Consider the following 9209-nt stretch of genomic DNA (forward strand, 5'->3'; position numbering starts at 1 on the left):
TCATTGCCTTTGAGCTCTTTTGCACCTCTGTAAACTGCAGGGAACTGGTCAATATGCAAACTTTGTCTTGTCTGGTAACCAAGCTTTCTCATTTCCTGTGCAAAAGCTTGTTTGGTGTTAACTTCTAAACTGAACTGCATTTTCTCACCTTGTACATCTTGTCAATGCTTACCAAGTTTTCATTTCTTCCAGTTTCCTTCAATATTTGGCTAAAAATTAATCTTAGCCTCTAAACAAGCTTTCCAATTTTTCTGTATCCTTGAGTTGGAATTACTGGGAGCTACAAACTGATTGGCAGGTTTTTACTGGGACTCTAAAGTGCCTTGTAATAAATTTTTGCCTCCAAGATCTGAAGAGTGATTATAAGCTCAAGCCTAAGAGCTTTTCATAACACTAGAAAGACTCATTATTCCAACTGATCATTCATGGTTCAGTTATTTCCCTGGATAGGCCACTGTTTGGACTACCAATGATGTCTGGTGAAATTCTCAGGTCATTCATCCTTATTGGACTAGTAACCAATGCTATGGACAATACCACCAATATAACTGACATCTCAGCTCCAAAAAACTCAATGAATGGTAAGAGACTGAATATAAAAATAAGCAGTGGTTAGACCATATACAGAAATATAGCTCTGACATGCAGCCTCTATAGCCATCAGTCTAATAAGGCACATAACCTGTTTAAAATCAGTCCCAAATCAGGATCTGGTCAATATTTCACAGCTGCCCTAATTTTTGCCTATACCTCTGACTTAGGATGAACCATAGAAAACCAAATATGTACTCCTGACCAATCATATAGGGTGGCTCACTTCTAGTTAGTCCTCTAGCTTCTGTAAGTCAATACCTTCCAATTGGGGCACACCTGAAGCCTTTCCTTTTTCAACTCTAGAGCATTTCACTACTTTACCTCTGTTTGAGTTTCTGCTCATCTCAGGTGATGGTGGTAACTAGCTTGATATAGCAAGCTCTGAATAAATGTTTGTGTTCATTTCAATGATTTTCATTTATTACCACAGTTTCTTTGGAGTTTCCATCAAGACACAGTTTGCACTGACCATCACCATGGCCTCCAGTTTTCAACTGGGCACCTAGAACCTATTATGTCTCACTGCTTGCTGCTTGTCAAGTCCAGAGTGATAGGTAAGTCAGCACAGACCTGAACTCCACTCTTTTCTGTTGAGTTCTTTGGTCATTCTTCTGAGTTTGGTACACAGGTTTTGTTATCAGTGCCTACCCATTTGTTTGGCAAATGGGTGGGTCTTTTCATCCTTTTTTGTTACATTTGTGTTACTGCTTTATGGAGTGCTGCCTAAAAGTGCTATATGTCATAAGAAGGAGAATCATATGATATAACACAGTCATATGTCTTCTAAGCCTTTTGTTGATGGCAGCCTCACAGACCAAAGAGTTTGCTGTTTTTACCACAACTGCCCATTTGGACAAACTTTGTTGTAAGTCACTAGTAAAACTGGATGAGGTTCTCTTTCCATCTCAAATTTTGGTCCTGAGGGCTTTGTTCCCCCTCCTTTTTGATTCAGAAAGAGCATTCTCTCTGGTATTCCATGAGCCAGAAGGCACAGATTGTCAAGTCTGTGTTTGGAGGTGACCAATCATGAGTTTGGGGTTTGAGATAGGAGCTGCACAAACGTTTCATTTCTACCAGCACTGCCAGCTCTCGTGAGATAATCTAAGCCTCAATTTTCTCCTCTTCTGGGGAAACTTTTGCTTCATATATCTACCCTTATGACAGTGTTTACTCTTACTCAGTACTTACCTTTCCAAATGACATAATTTTCCCAAGTATGATTTAAGCCTTTAATGGGCACTTGAGGCGGGGGGGAGGTGTTTGACTTCCATAAAATTGTTCTTTTGAAAATTTCCTTAGAAAAGAAAGGAATGTGATTTCTCAGTTCACAAGGGCAGCATTTTTTGATTGGTATGCAGAGGCCTCCAAAGAAATTTTAAATAAAATATTGCTTTACAAAAAGATTCTTTGACCAAAGTTATGAGGAATTAGAAAAACTTAAGCAACAAAGTAATATCCCTAGCAAGCCCTCGTCTTCTCTGTCCTTCAGCTTTTTCCCTATATCTTGTTCTCCCTCTTCAGAAGCCTCTTATCCTTCCAGTCTCTTTCTTTCTACAACTCTATCAAACCTTCTATCTGCTTCCCCTTATCCAGACCCTTTACCTTTCCTCAACTCTTCTAAAACCACCAAAGTCTGTTGCCTTTAAAAATCCATCCTTCCCATATACTAGGTATGCAGGGAACTATAGAATCTAAACCTTGGACTCAAGCTGAATTATGAGCTATAAAGATTGCTTTAAACCTAGACAAGACCAGCAAGTACTCATAAAATAATTTAGAATTCTTTTTGGTGCATATGACCCAGAGTTACTTGACCTATAGCAACTTGTACACATGGTTGGTTGGAAGCTCAGATGCTGAATCCTGTGTGGCAAAGCTGATTGGACCTCCCCAGAATGGGACCTATAGGATCCTTCTTTCCACAATAAGCTCGAGACTCAAAAAGAAGTTCCCGAAGCAGGGCTAAGTCTCCTGAACCATACATGAAATGTTTCTAATAAACATTGATTGAACCATCATTTAATCATGCAATAAATTAAAGATGAAATGATGGGATATATTTTTTAGGATAGACTAAACCATATCTTCCCCAAAAGTTGTAGGTGTGAAGATGCTGATTGAACAGCAGCCCTTGCATCTCATTTTGCCAATGGAGCTGAACCTGAAACTGGGCACCTAATTCAAAGAAATTAGAATAGGAAATAGCCTCATTATCTGAACTAAAACATCTGACATAACATTTTGAAATAATTTTAGGATGAAAATGAGACAAGACTTAAACTTGTGGCCCTAAAGATCAAATAGCTAAGCAGACCACTTCTCAACCAGCCACCTATTGATAAGGACACTTGTAGATTTTGTAAAAAGAAGGGACACTGGGGAAGAAAAATTGTTTCATCCTAGCAAAACAAACAAACAAACCCATCAATTTAGATCAATAAGGAAGGAAAATGCATTCAATATTCTGGATTACTTTTAAGCAAACAAAGTGAATTATAAATATAAATGGTCAACCTCACTAAGTCTTGATGGATACTGGGTACTACTCTTTCTATGTTAAAATGTACTGCCATTACTCAACCTATTCCTCAACCTATTCCTCAGAGAAAACAGCACACAGGAGCAGGTATTTTAAATAATTCAGTCCTTAACTGTAACCCTTGTATACTTTACTGAAAAACTTCCATTTTTTGCTTTGTGATACCACAATTGCAAAGTTAATAAGGAGATATATGCTTTGCAAATGGCCTTTGCAGTTACACATGGAAGGAACAATTTCTTGTGATTTGAGAGGGCTCCTTTATTCATAATCCAGTTGTTTTTACTCTGGATATACCTTTGCCTTCTCTATAATATTTAATGCATTCCTCTAATAAAGATCTTGACACCATACTTCACACTTTATGGGCTAAAACTTCCAGCAATGGAAATGGAACATAATTGTAAGAGAACCTATTAAAATTCAACTAGATCTTACCAAACCATCACCCAAGCTTTCCCAATATTCTTTGAGGCCAAACACAAAGGAAGAGCTCAAGCCTATCTTTAAAAACCCTATATTCAAAGATCTTCTCATAGTTTGTAGTAGCCCTTGTAACACTCACATTTTGCCAAATGGATGAAAATATAAATTGTTGAAGACTTCAAAACCATCACAAAATTGTGATCTTTTGTTTCTTTGTAGTACGTAATTCAGATACCATCCTGTCATCTATTATGCTTACAGTCAATTGCTTCTTTGTCTTGTCTTTTTCAGCATACCTAAGAGGACCAAGAAAGTCAACACTTTTTTACCTTCCACAAAGGAGAATAACATCCCTGGGCAGTCATGCCTCAGGGGTACCCTGAAGCCGTGTACTGTTTTTCTCAGGTCTTTAATCACGACTTATAAGATGCAAATTTCTCTTGTGATTCAGTTCTGATTAATAATATAATATAATGTAATATAATATAATCTCTTATTTTGTTCAGGGAACAAGGAAGTTGTAGAAAAGATCATTTGCTTATTCTCAGCGTTAATAGGAAAAGAACATGATGCTTCAAAAGATAAATTACAAATGTCTCACAACACAATCCTTTATTTAGGAAATGACCTATCTAAGGAAGGAAATATTTTCCTGATAGATTAAAGACTGTCCAAATATTCTAGACCTCTTTCAAGGTGGCAACTGGGAAAACCTCTAGGCTTAACTGGAAAATGAAGGCAATGAGTAACAAACTTTTCTGTGATTCCAACACTTCTTTATGAATTGTCTAAGTCTTCAGTAAGAGACTCTGATCTGGGAGCACAAATACAACAGGTTTTCTGTAATCTAAATAAGGCCTTATAATAGCCTCCTTCCTTAGGCACTCCTAACTACAAAAGCCATTCCATCAAATTGTGCACCAACAATTTGAACAAGCCCTTCAGGTTTCAACTCAATTTCTTGGGTGTCATCAAAAACCAGTTGCTTACTATTGACTCACCCTTGACCCAGTTGTAAAGGCTTTTCCCCCTTGACTTAAGGTAATCAGTGTCATGGCAAAACTTATTGATGCTTCTGCTGAAATAGTTCTAGGCTCTTTATTTAACCTCATGGTCCCTCATGCAACACAGACATTACTATTGACTGAGAACATGCAGCACTTTTCAGCCAACTGGTTAATCTCTTAAGAGATTCTGTTACTCTCTCCTCTCACATTATTTTTCATCCCTGAAACAACCTGAAACATGTCACTCTCCTGTTCCTAAAAGAATGGCAACAACATGATTATCTTACTTCAGTTAGGAATCCTTCTGTACCTTGCAGATGTACAATGTATTAGAGATCCCATTGAGAAGTCTGACCAAATATTATTTGTGGAGGGACAATTCCTCAACTGAAATGAGGTTAAGCAGGACATGCTATTAGGGATTTAAGAAGATTGTTCTTTAGAATATAGTCATTTACCTGAAGTAAAATCAGCCCAGACGGCAAAACATATTGTTGTTCAGAAGCCTATTATATTCCTTCATATTGAACAAAAGGAGGGATTGACAATTTTGGACTTTTTCTGAGATCTGTATACCTGGAAAACAGAGGTTAGTTAATATATTCCCCCCACTTTGTGTTCTAGGAAAGGATTTACTGAAAAGAGGCACCAATTTTCTCCATACAATTTATATGAGTCCCAGTCTATTCTTTCTCATGACTTCAATAAGAGTTGTGTGTCTAGGTGTCTATGGACAATTAGTTTTCGACAAAGATGCCAAGACCATTCAATGGGAAAAGAATAGTGTTTTTAATAAATTAATCTGGGATAATTTAATATAGTCACATGGATGGCATATGGATTCTTAACTCACACTATGTAAAAATTAACTCAAAATGGATAAAAAAATGTGAGTGTAAGAACTAAAACTATGGAGTTCTTAGAAGAAAACAGTGGTAAATCTTCATGAACTCAGTTGTGGCAGTGGATTTTTAGATATGACCTCAAAACATAGGCAACAAGAGGAAAAACAGATAAATTGAGCTTCATCAAAATAAAGAAATAAAAAGCATTCAAATTGGCAGAGAAGAAGTCAAACTCTCAATCTTCATACATGACACGATACTTTATGTGGAAAACTCAAAAGACTTCACCCTAAAATTGCTAGAACTCAAACAGCCATTCAGCAATATAGGAGGATAAAAAAATCGGTGCACAGAAATAAGTTGCATTTCTATACACTAACAATGTGACTGAAGAAAGAGAAATTAAGGAATCAGTCCCATTTACAATTGCACCAAAAACCATAAGATACCTAAGAATAAACCTAACCAAAGAGGTAAAGGATCTGTACTTTAAAAACTACAGAACACTTACAAAAGAAGCTGAGAAAGACACAAAGAAATGGAAAAATAGTCCATGCTCATGGATTGGAAGAATAAATATTGTTAAAATATCTATGCTATCCAGAGCAATCTATACATTCAAAGCAATCCTTATAAAAATAATATCAACATTATACAGCTGGGACAAACAATCCTAAAATTTGTATGGAACCAGATAGCCAGGGGAATGTTAAAAAAGAAAACAAAAGCTGGGGGTATCACAATGTCTGACTATATTACAAAGCTGTGATCATCAAGATAGCATAGTATTGGCACAAAAACAGACATGTAGATCAATGGAATAGAATACAGATCCCAGATACGGACCCTCAACTCTAGGGTGAACTAAACTTCAACAAAGCAACAATTTTTCAATGGAAAAAAAGACAGTGTTTCTGGAAAACAGTATGGAGTTTCCCCCAAAAGTTGAAAATAGATCTATCCTATGACCCAACAATTGCACTACTGGGTATTTACCCTAAAGATACAATTGTAGTGATCTGAAGGAAGGGAACATGCACCCAAATGTATATAGCAGCCATGTCCATAATACCCAAACTATGGAAAGAACCTAGATGTCCATCAACAGATGAATGGATAAAGAAGATGTGATATATATACAAATGGAATACTATGAAGCCATCAAAAACTGAAACCTTGCCATTTGCAGCAACGTGGATGGAACTAGAGGGTAATATGCTAAGCAAAATAAGTCAATCAGAGAAAAAATTATCATATGGTCTCTCTGATATGAGGAATTTGAGAGGCAGTATGGGGGGTTTGGGGGGGTAGGGAGGGAAAAAATGAAACAAGATGGGACCAGGGAGGGAGACAAATCACAAGAGACTCTTAATCTCAGGAAACAAACTGAGGGTTGCTGGGGGTGAGGGGGAAGGTAGGGTAGCTGGGTTACGGACATTGGGGTGGGTATATGCTTTGGTAAGTGCTGTGAATTGTGTAAGACTGATGATTCACAAACCTGCACCCCTGAAGCAAATAATACATTGTATATTAATAAAACAACAACAAAAAAGAAAGAATAGGATGTATGAGAGCATATTAAAAAAAAAAAAAAGAAAAGACAGTGTCTTCAATAAATGGTGCTGAGAAAACTGGATAGCCACATGCAGAAGAATGAAGCTGGGCCATTCTCTTATACCATAAACAAAGATAAACTCAAAATGGATGAAAGACCTATATGTGAAAGAGGAATCCATCAAAATCCTGGTGGAGAACATAGGCAGCAACCCCTTCGACTTTGGTAACAGCAACTTCTTGCAAGACATATCTCTAAAGACAAAGGAAACATAAACATAAGCAAAAATGAACTATTGTGACCTCCTCAAGAAAAAAGTCTTCTGCACATCAAAAGAAACAGTAAAAAAAAAAAAATTAAATAAATAAAAGCCCTAAAAGGCAACCTATAGAATGGGAGAAGATATTAGTAAATGACATATCAGAAAAGGGCTGGTATCCAAGATCTATAAACAACTTAACAAACTCAGCACCCAAAACCCAAATAATCCAGTCAAGAAATGGACAGAAGACATGAGCAGACATTTCTCTAAAGAAGGCATACGCATGGCCAACAGATACGTGAAAAATGCTCCACATCACTTACAAATTAAAACCACAATAAGATACCATCTTGCACCAGTTAGAATGGCTAAGGTTAACAAGACAGAGAATAACAAATGTTGGCAAGGATGTGGAGAAAGAGGGATCCTCTTACACTGTTGCTGGGAGGAAACTGGTACAGCCATTCTGGAAACAGTATGGATGTTTCTCAGGAAGTTAAAAATAGAGATACCCTATAATCCAATAATTGCACTACTGGGTATTTACCCCAAAGATACAGATGTAGTGAAATGAAGGGGCACCTCCACCCCAATGTTCATAGTAGCAATGTCCACAATAGCCAAACTGTGGAAGGAGCCAATAAGTCCTTCAACAGATGAATAGATAGAGAAGATGTGGTTTATATATACAATGAAATATCACTCAGCCATCAGAAAGGATGAATACTTACCATTTACATTGACATGGATGGAACTGGAGGGTATTATGCTGACTGAAATAAGTCAATTAGAGAAGACAATTATCATATGGTTTAACTTATAGGTGGAGTATAAGAAAGAGTGTAGAGGATCATAGGGGAAGGGAGAGAAAACTGAATGGGAAGAAATCAGAGAAGAAGACAAACCATGAGAGACTTTGAATCTGGGAAACAAACTGAGGGTTGGAGAAGGGGAGGTAGGTGGGAGGAAGGGGTAACTTAGCAATGGGCATTAAGGAGGGCATGTGATGTGATGAGCACTGGGTATTATATGTAACTGATGAATAACTGAACTCTACATCAGAAACTAATGATGTCTATATATTGGCTAACTGAATTTAAATTTAAAAATGTGCTTCAAAGGATATTATCCAGAAGGTGAAAAGACAGTCCAAAGACTATGGATATATTTGAAAATTGTATATCTGATAAGGAATTTGTATCTAGAATATATAAAGAATTCTTACAGCTCAATAATAAAAACGACAACCTAACTCAAAAGGGCAAAGGATCTGAATAGACATTTTTCCAAGGAAGACATACAAATGACTGATAAGCATATAAAGATATGCTGTTGATCATTAGTCGTCAAGCATATGCAAGTAAAAACCACAATGAGATACTACTTCATACCCAGTAAGTTAGAATCAAAATGTTAAGATAATAATGAGTCTTGGCAAAGACATGGAGAAACCAGAATCCTTGGGGACGGCTAGTGAGGAAGCAAACACACTACTACTTTGGAAAACAATCTGAAATTTCCTTCAAATGATTAAATGTAGATTTACCATATGACCCAGATATTCCACTCTTGGAAATATAGCCAACAGAAATGAAAATAAGTCAAGCAGAGAAAGACAACTATCATATGATCTCCCTGATATGAGGAAGTGGTGATGCAACATGGAGGCTTAAGTGGGTAGAAGAAGAATAAATGAAACAAGATGGGATTGGGAGGGAGACAAACCATAAGTGACTCTTAATCTCACAAAACAAACTGAGGGTTGCCGGGGGGAGGGGGTTTGGGAGAAGGGGGTGGGATTATGGACATTGGGGAGGGTATGTGCTTTGGTGAGTGCTGTGAAGTGTGTAAACCTGGTGATTCACAGACCTGTACCCCTGGGGATAAAAATATATGTTTATAAAAAAAAAAAAAAAAAAAAAAAAAAAAAAAAAAAAAAGAAATGAAAATGTGTGTTTACACAAAAACTTGTACACAAATG

The 9209-nt window shown here is 36.9% G+C and overlaps 1 long non-coding RNA gene across 2 annotated transcripts in view; it reads left to right on the forward strand.

Annotated features, from left to right (window-relative positions):
- The window catches only part of LOC132014297 (uncharacterized), an 18197-nt gene extending 9207 nt beyond the window's left edge, over positions 1-8990 (forward strand). The window contains exons 2-4 of one of the 2 annotated variants that reach the window (XR_009403274.1): positions 1025-1148; positions 3851-3964; positions 5191-8990. This is a non-coding gene — a long non-coding RNA (uncharacterized LOC132014297). Of the gene's footprint in view, positions 1-1024; positions 1149-3850; positions 4032-5190 lie in introns of those variants that run through there. The other variant, XR_009403273.1, reaches the window with a different exon arrangement.
- The last annotated feature ends 219 nt before the right edge of the window (positions 8991-9209 follow it).

The sequence above is a fragment of the Mustela nigripes genome, chromosome 3, assembly GCF_022355385.1.
Source record: "Mustela nigripes isolate SB6536 chromosome 3, MUSNIG.SB6536, whole genome shotgun sequence".
NCBI lineage: Eukaryota > Metazoa > Chordata > Mammalia > Carnivora > Mustelidae > Mustela > Mustela nigripes.